Here is a 13,398-nt window from a genome sequence, read left to right as displayed (position 1 = left end):
TACCTGGATTAGTGCTATCTTGAATCCTTGGGACGTCCCTATTCTAAACCCTAACCTTGACCCGTACCCTTACTCTAACCTCAACCATAACCTTAACCCTAACCTTACTCTAACCTCAACCTCAACCCTAACCTTAACCCGTACCCTTACTCTAACCTCAACCTCAACCCTAACCTTAACCCATACTCTTACTCTAACCTCAAACCTAACCTTAACCCTAACCTTAACCCGTACCCTTACTCTAACCTCAACCATAACCTTAACCCTAACCTTACTCTAACCTCAACCTCAACCCTAACCTTAACCCGTACCCTTACTCTAACCTCAACCCTAACCTTAACCCGTACCCTTACTCTAACCTCAACCCTAACCTTAACCTGTACCCTTACCCTAACCTTAACCCATACCCTTACTCTAACCTCAAACCTAACCTTAACCCTAACCTTAACCCGTACCCTTACTCTAACCTCAACCATAACCCTAACCTTACTCTAACCTCAACCTCAACCCTAACCTTAACCCGTACCCTTACTCTAACCTCAACCCTAACCTTAACCCGTACTCTTACTCTAACCTCAACCTCAACCCTAACCTTAACCCGAACCCCTACTCTAACCTCAACCATAACCTCAACCCTAACCTTAACCATTTAAAATTTGATGTGATGTCAGAGTTGGGACATCCCAAGGATTCCGTTTAGACTTTTCCCCTTTACCCGTGCGGCAGGAAGTTGACGTGGGCTGGTGGAGCTCGGGGGAAATAACCCATATAATTGCAGTATGGTTATGAAATGCTGTAGAGTATAGGTCAGGGTCAATATTAATATTGGTGCAGGTAAGAGAGAGTTGGCGTCTTTATGAAAGGTGTGTCTTCCTGTGTCGCCCTGGCAGGAGTTTTATGGAAAATTACAGAAGCCTAACACATTCCACGTGAACGTTATCATTGGCGATATAGTTCTAAAATAGACAACAACACCTGCCAGTGTTTTCTCAAGTAAAACACAAAGCTATTGGCCTACTGTTCAATGTGCACGTCTGTTATTAGAGTAAATGAAACGTCATTTGGTCCCCCGGCAACCCACAGAGCTGTTATCAAAGCTGTTGACAGCATAGTGGGATCAATAAGCGAGACACATATCTCTAGGAGCTTGGGGAATCCTCTGCAAAAAAAACACACACACGTATGACACTATAAACCCTCCACACACTCTGTGGAGCTGCTAGAGGATACTTCAATGGGGCCAGGCCACCCGCTAGACACAGACAGGGTACCTTTACCTCAGCGACCCAATTGTTGTTTGCATACAGACACACGCACACATAGAGACACACACACACACACACACACACACACACACACACACACACACACACACACACACACACACACACACACACACACACACACACACACACACACACACACACACACACACACAGAGGAGATATACAACGGAAGAGAAAACAATATCAATGGGCTGTGGATAAGTCTACTCACTAAAGGTTGTAGTTAGCCCACCTGGCAAAGCCAAGCTGGCAGAAAGGGGGGGGGGGGGGGTCATTGTCAGGACACCTGGACCTTGTAGTAAGGCCCCTCGTCTCTGTCTCCATATTAAGCCGTGACGTGGGGTTAAGGAATTCCACAATGCATCTCTTCTCATCCTGACTGAGTCATTACAGATGTAGTATTTTAATTTGAGCCAGTTTTCTACAGCAGGAAAATAATCCTGCAGCAACAGGAAATTTGAATTATTATGTGGATTATAATTAATGGACATTTTTGTAGGGGATGATACATTTTTCGTAAAGGATTATTTACTTTTTTATTGTTTTATTTAACCTTTATTTAAGAGGTCTGAAATGTCAAAGTGTAAATTACAGACTTCAGAAGCCTTTTTAAACCTCAAATACACTACAAGTTTAAAATATCCTGTATTGCAGGAAAGTTCTCCTTCAATCTGTAGCTAATGCAGAACTATAATTGCACCTGCAAGTGAGGACCCTATTACCCTACTGACCGAGTGCATTGTACTAGCTAACGCACATTACCCTAACTTTGTCCTCTACCAAACAAAGCAGCCTTGTTTCAGGAATGGGGGTGTTGGAAACTTTTGCTCATTCAAGTATTTACTTCAGTATTTAGTCTAAGGTTGCGACTTAAGTATATTTACATTCTTTAAACCACATGTACCACAATACATACTGCAATATGAGATGACACCACTCTGCCAAGGTGGCAAACCCTCACATACGCACAATATCAGAGTGATGTATGTATTTCAATATTTGGATTTGTTACTGTTTGTAAGTAGCCCATTAAAAGCAGGATACAAGTGTATGCTCTGCCTCAGGAAAGTTTTAGACCGCCTGAGCAAAGACAATGTGAGAGCTGGGAATGTAGTCTAGTGCGCCACTTAGCGTCCATAAAGAGGAATTGCTACTTATTTGAGCCCTTTTTTTCTTCCATATGCCATGCCAACTCCAACCTAAACAAACGTGCGCCAATTTCTGGTAATTTTAAGAAAATTGTCATTTCATTATTACCTATGTTTCTCCTAAGTTAATTTCATGTCAGGACAATGTTTAAGGAATTAATAACTTTGTGTAAGTGGCCCTTTCAAGGGCTGTAAACAGGGATGAAATGTCACTGACAAAACCATGGAAACGAAACATTATTTTATAATCCGAGACATTATTTTATAATCTAACAGTACAGCCACAACAAATATAAGAAAAGTTTCAGCAACAAAATTCCACAGTAAAAATACAGCTTTTCCATGAGGAGCACAGAGACAGAAACACCCCCTAGCAACCTAGCTACCCCCAACAGAGTCAGAAACAACCCCTAGCAACCTAGCTACCCCCAACAGAGTCAGAAACAACCCCTAGCAACCTAGCTACCCCCAACAGAGTCAGAAACAACCCCTAGCAACCTAGCTACCCCCAACAGAGTCAGAAACAACCCCTAGCAACCTAGCTACCCCCAACAGAGTCAGAAACAACCCCTAGCAACCTAGCTACCCCCAACAGAGTCAGAAACAACCCCTAGCAACCTAGCTACCCCCAACAGAGTCAGAAACAACCCCTAGCAACCTAGCTACTCCTGACAGAGACAGAAACAACCCCTAGCAACCTAGCTACTCCTGACAGAGACAGAAACAACCCCTAGCAACCTAGCTACTCCTGACAGAGACAGAAACAACCCCTAGCAACCTAGCTACTCCTGACAGAGACAGAAACAACACCTAGCAACCTAGCTACTCCTGACAGAGACAGAAACAACCCCTAGCAACCTAGCTACCCCCAAACGGGGTTAGAAACAACCCCTAGCAACCTAGCTACTCCTGACAGAGACAGAAACAACCCCTAGCAACCTAGCTACTCCTGACAGAGACCGAAACAACCCCTAGCAACCTAGCTACTCCTGACAGAGACAGAAACAACCCCTAGCAACCTAGCTACTCCTGACACAGACAGAAACAACCCCTAGCAACCTAGCTACTCCTGACAGAGACAGGAACAACTCCTAGCAACCTAGCTACTCCTGACACAGACAGAAACAACCCCTAGCAACCTAGCTACTCCTGACAGAGACATAAATAACCCCTAGCAACCTAGCTGCCCCCAACAGAGACAGAAACAACCCCTAGCAATCTAGCTACTCCTGACAGAGACATAAATAACCCCTAGCAACCTAGCTACCCCCAACAGAGACAGAAACAACCCCTAGCAACCTAGCTACTCCTGACAGAGACATAAATAACCCCTAGCAACCTAGCTACCCCCAACAGCGTCAGAAACAACCCCTAGCAACCTAGCTACCCAACAGAGACATAAATAACCCCTAGCTAGCCCTCTGATTGGAATTTCTGAAATATAATATGTTTTTTCTATCTAATGTTTTCAGACGTTTGGTTTCAACAGGAAAATCCAAGTTGTGATAATGCCTGCATTCCCACCATATATATCAGCAGCAGGGGACAGCAGAATATTGGATTCTTCTTTATTTTGGGGGGGGGGGAATACCATTATGAGCTCTGTGCACGTACAGTAGCCTACACACAAACGTGTTCTCTGCATTTTCATCAGTTACGACTATAGTTAATAATAGTAAGCGTCAATCTGTCTTTGGTATCTAATTTCAAACATATTAAAGAGCCACTGAACACGCCGATTGGCACATGATTTCAGTCTTGGTGGTGTGTTTCCTGACCGATTCCACGTTTGGTTGATGTTTGTCAAAAAATATATATATATATGTTTCATGTAAACTGTCTCACTGTATATGCTATTGTTTTAAGAGCAATCACCGCAGCTGTTCATCCCATGTTAGTGGGCAAATGGGCATCGTCAAATCAAAACCCAACCTTAATTTACCCGTTGTGACACACGGATGTTCAAAACTCCGTTTTGGATGAGCCTGACTTTATGACAAAAATGATCCTATTTACACTTTGTAGCCAATTTTGACTAGAATAAATGTTTCTGACACACATCAATGCCACATAGGCCGTTTTCAAAGGGATTGTTTGCTTTTTAAAGGCAGTGGCTCTTTAAATAATTTCATATAACGAGTAACACGTTGTATTGCACACACATTTAATATACTTAGCATAACACACATACAGTACATTACATTACATTTGTTCACTGCATGTCTATGATTCAAACAATTACTAGTACTACTAGGCCAGGATTTGCGACCCGGAAGTTCGTGGAGATCGCATTAACGGTAAACGCTAAATGTCAGCTCAAACGTAAATTACCTTTAAAAGTCAAGAGCAATGCGCTACTCTATAACGTGCCTTGAATTGAATCCCGGCCCTAGTCTTCCGATAGGAAGACAAAGCATTAGAACAGAGTGACCGAGGCCAGAGCTTCATATCAACAACGGAAGTTAACGTTAGCTTGACATTAGCCTGAGCCGCTCATCTGAGGAGAGACTCAACAGTTACGATAGGAGCCTCAAATTAAAAAGCAATATTTTATCCCACCCTCAGACTGGTTCTCCCTTTAGGGAATAAACATCACACTTCCTGAGCTCCCTGGTTTGGATTGGATTCACTGTATCAGCCTCAGTGGTTCCAAATCACTACTATAGAAACACTGCCATACATAGCTTACAGTTATTGTACTATATCATGTCAAACAGCCACCCTCTCCACTCTCAGCTACTACTAGTCCTCTAACAATGCCACAACATGTATGGTGTCAGAGATAATGCTGTCAGAGATAATACTGTTATGTCCTCATGAACCACTTTGTCTTTCTAAATGGATAGGCCAACCTGGCTGTGTTTTCAGTGCTTACTGTATCTTTTAATTGGATATCTAAGTCTATAGGCTAACGAAGTGAGCAAAAGCAGTTCAATACATATGTAGGATTTTAATTTGATCACCTTTGTTGCTGAGAATTTTCCTGCATAACAGGAAGTGCAAACTTGTAGTGTAATTGAGTTTTAAAAAGGCTTCTAAAGTTTGTAATTTCCAGACTTGATTTGCCCTAAGTAAAACTGTATCAACTTCTACAAAACTTTACATTAATTATAATCCACATTATGATTCACATTTCTTGTTGCTGTAGGATTATTTTCCTGCTGTAACAAAATAGCTCAAATTAATATCTGTAGTACTGTATTATAACACTCTTAGAAAAAAAGGGTTCCAAAAGTTATTTGGCTGGAGAACCCTTTTTGATTTCTGGTAGAACACTTTTGGTTCCAGGTAGAACCCTCTGTAGAACGTGTTCTACCTGAAACCAAAAGAGTTCTACCGGCAACCAAAAGTGGTTCTTAAAAGGGTTATTCTATGGGGACAGCTGAAAAACCTTAAAGGTTCTAAATAGCACCTTTTTTCTAAGAGAGTATGATTTACACCCTCCCTGGGTTTGGACAAGCAATCAGTTATCATTGGCATCACCCTCAGTATCAACAGTTGCTAACCTCACTGGGATGGATTCAAAAGGCCAGGCTATGAGTGCCTAGGGCTGGATTTGAGCTTCCCATAAACTGACTTAAATTCAATCATATCAGCTAGGTGTGCATCAGTGCATGTGTAAATTCATGAGAAAACAATTGATTCACCATAAGAACACAAGTGTGTGTGTGCGTGTGCGTGTATGCGAATGCGTGTGTATGAAAGAGAGAGACAGAGAGAGAGCACCAGGTGGAAGATAAAGCTCGTCCACTGAAGAGGTCTCTGCATATGACAGCTTCTACATGGTAACAACTCATGTGGTCACGACAACGGCATGCGGCACAATGCTGCCTGCATCCAAAAATAAACCATTGTCATATCCCTCCCTTCTTTGTTGTCTTCTCATCCATCCTCTCTTCCTGCCATCCCCCTTACTAACGGACACCTTAGAATTCCTTTTGAAGGGGATTTTAGTTGGAATTCTGCTTGTCATATGGGGAAATCTAGGAATGTTTTAAGGTTGATTGGAAAATCTGGAAAAGTTTGGAGATTGACCCTCGATAACCTGAGAGAGAATGAGGATCTGTAGGCTGGTTAAACCACTTGACTCCTCAAGAATACAATGACTATCTATCTATCCATCTATCTTATCCACAGACATACACATTCCTTTCCACTTCATCTGAATGGGAGTTTTTTCACTACAGCAGTACAACAAAGAGATTGAATGAGCATCCAGGATGCATGACCAAAACAGAGTATTTACCATGTAGCTGATTGAGATAGAGGTAGAGAGAGAAATGGCTGGAAAGGAAGACTTTACACTAGCATGTCACACAGGGTTTGTAAGGGCGAGACACAACGTTATACACCGCCAGAGTTTATGACTACACAAATTAGGTGGAAGTCCGCTTCCATCTCAGATAGTTGCTACGACAACCATTAAATGATTGAAGCACACATTTGATCCCCATTCAAATCAGATTAAAATATCGGTCCTAACAGACACACTTCGTGCAGGAAAGCAGAGAGGCACAGATGTTTATCTATTATACGTCATTTCCTATGAAGTAATATCTAGTTCTTTATTTTAAAAAAGTTGTATTTTTTAGGAAGAATCAACTCCCAGGGCACAAAGGTTGTCATAGCCCAATTTTGTCTGTTAAATATCACCCTCTTTGGGCATTGTTTTTTCCAGTTATACAATTAAAAGCATAAATTCATCACATGATACCTAAGGCAAAGCTATCGCTGAATCATCAGTTTTGGGTGTGGCTACTGTACATCGGTAATGTTAAAACTCCTGTTGGTTAATCGATACTGAACAAAAATATAAACGCAGCGTGCAACAATTTCAAAGATTTTAACGAGTTACAGTTCATATGAGGAAATCAGCCAATTGCAATAAATTCATTAGGTCCTAATCTATGGATTTCACATGACTGGGGATACAGATATGCATCTGTTGGTCACAGATACCTTTAAAAGAAAATGGGCCTCACATTGGGCCTCAGGATCTCGTCACAGTATTTTTGTGCATTCAAACTGCCAATCGATAAAATGTAATTGTGTTCGTTGTCTGTAGCTTATGCCTTCCCATACCATAACCCCCCTGCCACCATGGGCACTCTGTTCACAACGTTGACATCAGCAAACCGCTGACCCTAACAATGCCATACACATGGTCTGCGGTTGGGAAGTCGGTTTGATGTACTCTCAAATTCTCTAAAACGACGTTAGAGGCTGCTTATGGTAGAGGAATGAACATTCAGTTGTCTGACAACAGTTCTGGTGGACATTCCTGCAGTCAGCAGCCAATTGCACGCTCCCTCAAAACTTGAGACATCTCTGGCATTATGCTGTGTGATTAATCTGCACATTTTAAAGTGGCCTTTTATTGTCCCCAGCACAAGGTGCACCTGTGTAATGATCATGCTGTTTAATCAGCTTCTTGATATGCCAACCCTGTCAAGTGGATGGATTATCTTGGCAAAGGAGAAATGCTCAATAACAGTAACACGTAAACAAATTTTGTGCACAAAATTTTTGAGAAATAAGCTTTTTGTGTGTATTGAACATTTCTGGGATCTTTTATTTCAGCTCATGAAACATGGGACCAACACTTTACATGTTGCATTTATATTTTTGTTCAGTGTATGTTCTTGGGTCAAGTGGACAAACTTTCCAAAACATACGGCTGAACCAACCACCACAAACAACAGGACAAAACATGACTCTGGATTTGCCGGCACTAATAAAGTCATTTTTGTTCGGTGTCACTTTATTTTAAGTACAGAAATTACCAGGTATTTACTAGAAAACTACATTGTAAAAAATATTATTACACAGTTATACTCTATTTTTTTATTTATTGGGATTGTTTTTGGGATTCATTTTTAAACTCAAATCAGACCCCATTTTAGACTAGTGAAGTGCTAGTGAAGATGACAAAGTGTTATTGATGTTGCACTGTTTTGTCAATGCAATTTGTGTGCTATGGTAAAGAGCTAATTTCCACATTATGTCAACAATTATGTTTTATGTTGTATTAGTGTATTATGATATTGTCTTGGGGACACCAGTTGATCAATTTCATTAGGCTGTGGAGTGAGCAGTCATATCCTCTGAGTTCATTACTGAGAAGGTTATTCAATCACCCACATAAACATGAACTAGAGGAAACAGAGGAAGTGAGTGACTGTGTGTGTGCGCGTGTGGGCGTGTGCGTGTGTGTTCGCACATATTTTAATCACTGGCAAGACAGTTGGTATTAAAGTGTATCAACAAGAATGACTTGAAACCTCACAAGTAGAACACACAGAAACTCACAAGCAAAGATTGCATTGCGTCTAAGCTCTTCATTCCTCATATACAAACCTGAGTTTATTCAAGACTGTAGCCACAGCTACCGAGCAAGTTCTGCAGCCTTCTCTTTCAAAGACACTTGCTTCTGAAATCATTACAAGTTGGCTTCACCTGTGTATCCAAACAGACCGTTGACTCAAAAGTCAAACTGTGTGAGTACCCTGTAGGTTTATTGCTGTGAAGAATGTACAGCTTCCCACGATTTCTTATTATTATATTGGCCCAAAAATGGAGGAAGGAAGACAGAAGGAATAGTCTAAATTGAAACTACTACAGTTTCAACTACTAATAGTTTCCAAATTAAACATCATGTTAAGATGAATGCACAAACTGTAAGTCACTCTGGATTCCTGACGGGTCGCCCCCAGATGGTGAAGGTAGAAAACAACACCTCCACTTCGCTGATCCTCAACACTGGGGCCCCACAAGGGTGCGTGCTCTGCCCCCTCCTGTACTCTCTGTTCACCCATGACTGTGTGGCCATGCACGCCTCCAACTCAATCATCAAGTTTGCAGACGAAACAACAGTAGTGAGCTTGATCACCAACAACGACGAGACAGCCTACAGGGAGGAGGTGAGGGCACTCGGAGTGTGGTGTCAGGAAAACAACCTCTCAGTCAACGTCAACAAAACAAAGGAGATGATCGTGGACTTCAGGAAACAGCAGAGGGAGCACCCCCCTTTCCACATCGACGGGACAGCAGTGGAGAAAGTGGAAAGTTATAAGTTCCTCGGCATACACATCACAGACAAACTGAAATGGTCCACCCACACAGACAGTATGGTGAAGAAGTCACAACAGCGCCTCTTCATTCTCAGGAGGCTGAAGAAATTTGGCTTGTCACCTAAAACCCTCACAAACTTTTACAGATGCACAATTGAGAGCATCCTGTCAGGCTGTATCACCGCCTGGTACGGCAACTGCACCGCCCACAACCGCAAAGCTCTCCAGAGGATGGTGCGGTCTGCCCAACGCATCACCGGGGGCAAACTACCTGCCCTCCAGGACACCTACAGCACCCGATGTCACAGGAAGGCCAAATAGATCATCAAGGACAACAACCACCCAAGCTACTGCCTGTTCATCCCACTACCATCCAGAAGGTGAGGTCAGTACAGGTGCATCAAAGCTGGGAGAGACTGAAAAACAGCTTTTATCTCAAGGCCATCAGACTGTTAAACAGCCATAACTAACAGAGGCTGCTGCCTACATAGAGACTTGAAATCATTGGCCACTTTAATAAATGGATCACTAGTCCCTTTAATAATGCCACTTTAATAATGTTTACATATCTTGCATCACTCATCTCATATGTATATACTATATTTTATACCATCTATTGCATCTTGCCTATGCCGCTCTGTCGTTGCTCATCCATATATTTATATGTATATATTCTTATTCCATTCCTTTACTTAGATTTGTGTGTATTAGGTAGTTGTTGTGGAATTATTAGATTACATGTTAGATATTGCTGCACTTTTGGACCTAGAAGCACAAGCATTTCGCTACACTCGTAATAACATCTACTAACCATGTGTATGTGGTCAATAAAATTAGATTTGAGACCATCTGCTAAATAACTAAAATGTCAAATGGAAATGTACAGTTTTAAAATAAAAGCTAGAACAAAAACTGATGGTTTATGTCGTCATAAGAAGATGAAATTGGAAGTTACCGGAAATTATTACAATGACAATTCATATAATAATGTTTTGTTTTAGCGGTAACTGTACCGATATTCCAAGAAACAGGCCGGGGAGCCTTATGACAAAACCACACATGTTTTGACAAGACAGCCTTTCATTTTAATGGGCGTCGTAGAGTGAGGCTTTGATGAGAGTAAGTAAGGGTACTAATGAGTTGGTCTAATCAATGCCTGTGTTCACTCTGTGATGGGGCGACAGAACACAGGGCGGCTTATTGTCTGTGTATAAACGCCTTGACCTAGAGCCTCCCTGGCTGGGCCTCCTTGGCTGGGTCCCTGGCTGGGCCTCCCTGGCTGGGCCTCCCTGGCTGGGCCTCCCTAGCTGGTGTAATTCTGCTGCATCATCACTCTCTCAGTCAGCGCTCTTGTTGATGATCACAATGTGAACTGTACTACGCCACACGAGAGGAGGTCCTCGGGACATTTAGCACAGGTCTGCTAAATAAATGACATAAGCAGAGTTCCAAAGTGCCAAGGTTTATTAACAATCGCAGAGCAATACAAAAGTTTATAAAATTGTGAGTCACAGTACACCACAGAAGAACACGCACTGGCTGGGGCTATTAGAAGACACACAATGAGTTCGCAGCAGGGCAAGAAATAATCACAAGTATTCACACTCTTTGTAAGACAGCACACTCATGATGAAACACTTATTTAGATGATAAAACACTTAATAATGAGCATACAAAACACACACGTGGATGAATAAGACTTGCTTCTGCTCTCCAACTAAATAGTTCCCTCCTAAGTAAAGCCAGCTGTGGCGGTATCTAGGAAAGTGGTGACCAAATAAACATGTACTGTAGACCAACAAACATTAAAAAAAAATTGTCAGCCCGCCAAGGCATCCCCAAATATTTTGCCTGAAATACCAGCTCATTTGCTAGGGTGGACTAAACAAAATACCAAACCCTGCCTACCTAATGTAAGGAACTCAATAACACAGTCAGGGCAGTGAAAGGCTTCTCCCAAGCTCACTTTGAAGTTGGCAAGCCATGCTCTTTCCTGGCCTCCACAACCATAGCACGCTGTCAAAGCCGCTTCTCCCAACAGCATGCAACACTTCCCTCCAACTGCGTCGAACACGTCACAAAAGTTCAACAAACTTTAGACTTCGACTTCTCCGTCCTCATCTCCTCCGTGACCCGGAAGCCAATAAGTGGTCGAGAAGAGTAAATGTGTTTGTATGCGAACGAAGGAGTCTGCTCCCCTCCTCGAAAACCTACTTCGGCAGAGGATGCGCAAGAGTATCCTCGCAGCGTCTAGGCAGAAGGGTTTAACAATCCGCAACACCCCCTTTGAATCAGCTGTTGTTTTCTCAAAGGAGAAAAGCATGCAAACATTTAAAAATGATACGCTACTTATCCTTTTATCTAGAAAATGTCTTGCACAACTAGCTACACTACTTTTACCACTTTACACATATATTTTGGGATTCCACACCTGTAAACTCCATTTGCCTGATGACACGCAAGTGGAGGAGGTGGTTCTCATTTCATATAAGCCATTTCCCACTGGGCACAGACGTCAATTCAACATCTATTCAATGTTGGTTCAACGTAATGTTTTTGAAATTATGTGGGAACAACATTGATTCAACCAGTGGGTTGAATTGCCTTTGACATTTTTCAAAAGGTGGAGAGGACGGAGGAGGCGAGCAAAACCATTTGAGATACTCCCATGGAGTGAACAGGGAATGTGTACTGTTCCTTGCGCTCCGGGGTGGAACCAACACTCTTTCCCTGAACGTTTCGCTTCAGGTATTTATGCAAATCGCACACCTCATCTCATAGCGGCCAGTAGGTGCCACTGGCTACAATAAGTTACACATTGGACAGAGCTGAAGACACAGGTGGGTCAAGCTGACCTTCAGGAGCCAAGAACATGCAATCATGCACTTTCTTCTATCGGGATAAAAATGTGGAATCCGGCCATAGTGCTGTCATATGCCATGTAGCCTAATGGTTGCTAGACTTCTCATTGAAATAGTAGCAATAGAACATCCTCACTTTGTAACTGTTTACTACAGTATTGCCATATTTGATGATCTACTGCATGCATGTGGATAACAATATTTTATTCAGATAGGTTTCCATTAAAGGTGGTATTAAAATAATATTCACAGATGTAGATGTATGGAGAAGGTTTGATATAAACAGGTAGCCCGAACAAGTCGACCAGTCTCTGGAAGGACTGACGATAAGTAGCCTACACGAATGGAAATACTGCCACTGTACGTTGTGCTTCCTTCCATCTGTTTCATAATAGGCGTATTACAATTCCTTCTTGGTCAGAAGGGCGATTACCGTCGACACCCAAAGGCATAGCATGCAATTATCACGGTAATAACTACATAATGCACTTATGTTACGCGCATAGCCTATTACGCACGCTACTAATGTGCCACGTTCTGTCCCAATGTAAGTAAAATTGGTAACAATGTCAATATTTTATGTTATCGATCTGGGTGCCACAGGAGTATCCTACAAATAAATACATTGTAATGGCAAGTTATCTTTCTGAACGTTTTTTGAAGAGCTAAAACAGAGAATGTGTTTTATAGGCCTATTGATTAACCCTTATGACTTCCAATGTACACTGACACGACACACTTACCTGGCGAGGGCAATACAGGCTGGTCTCCCCGTGTCGCCTACTGTATCCGTCAACAACTAGGAGGAGACCTCACTCAATAACAGTTGACAGCTATGAAAAGCAGATCAAACGACGGTCTTTGGGACTGCCGACTGATGCCACTTTCACTTTCTCACGGTGTTGGCTGTCGCTTATCGTAAATATCGTTTATTATTTTATTTTCTCCACCTACTTGCCCGTATGACTAGGCTACACTCCCTCCTCCGCTTCGTGACGAAAACGAACGATCGCAGCCGGATAGAGAAGTGGAG

General features: G+C 42.2%; 1 protein-coding gene across 1 annotated transcript in view; it reads right to left on the bottom strand.

The window, feature by feature from the left end:
* Positions 1-13,398, bottom strand: part of LOC106598933 (guanine nucleotide-binding protein G(I)/G(S)/G(O) subunit gamma-12) — a 43,590-nt gene extending 30,192 nt beyond the window's left edge. Inside the window, exon 1 of the mRNA XM_014189960.2 lies at positions 13,109-13,398. The gene's annotated coding sequence lies outside the window, so the exon portion shown is untranslated. The remainder of the gene's footprint in view (positions 1-13,108) is intronic.

Source organism: Salmo salar, chromosome ssa03, assembly GCF_905237065.1.
Source record: "Salmo salar chromosome ssa03, Ssal_v3.1, whole genome shotgun sequence".
Taxonomy (NCBI): domain Eukaryota; kingdom Metazoa; phylum Chordata; class Actinopteri; order Salmoniformes; family Salmonidae; genus Salmo; species Salmo salar.
Note: the sequence above shows the minus strand (reverse complement) of the source record. Positions and strands in the feature narration are given on the sequence as shown.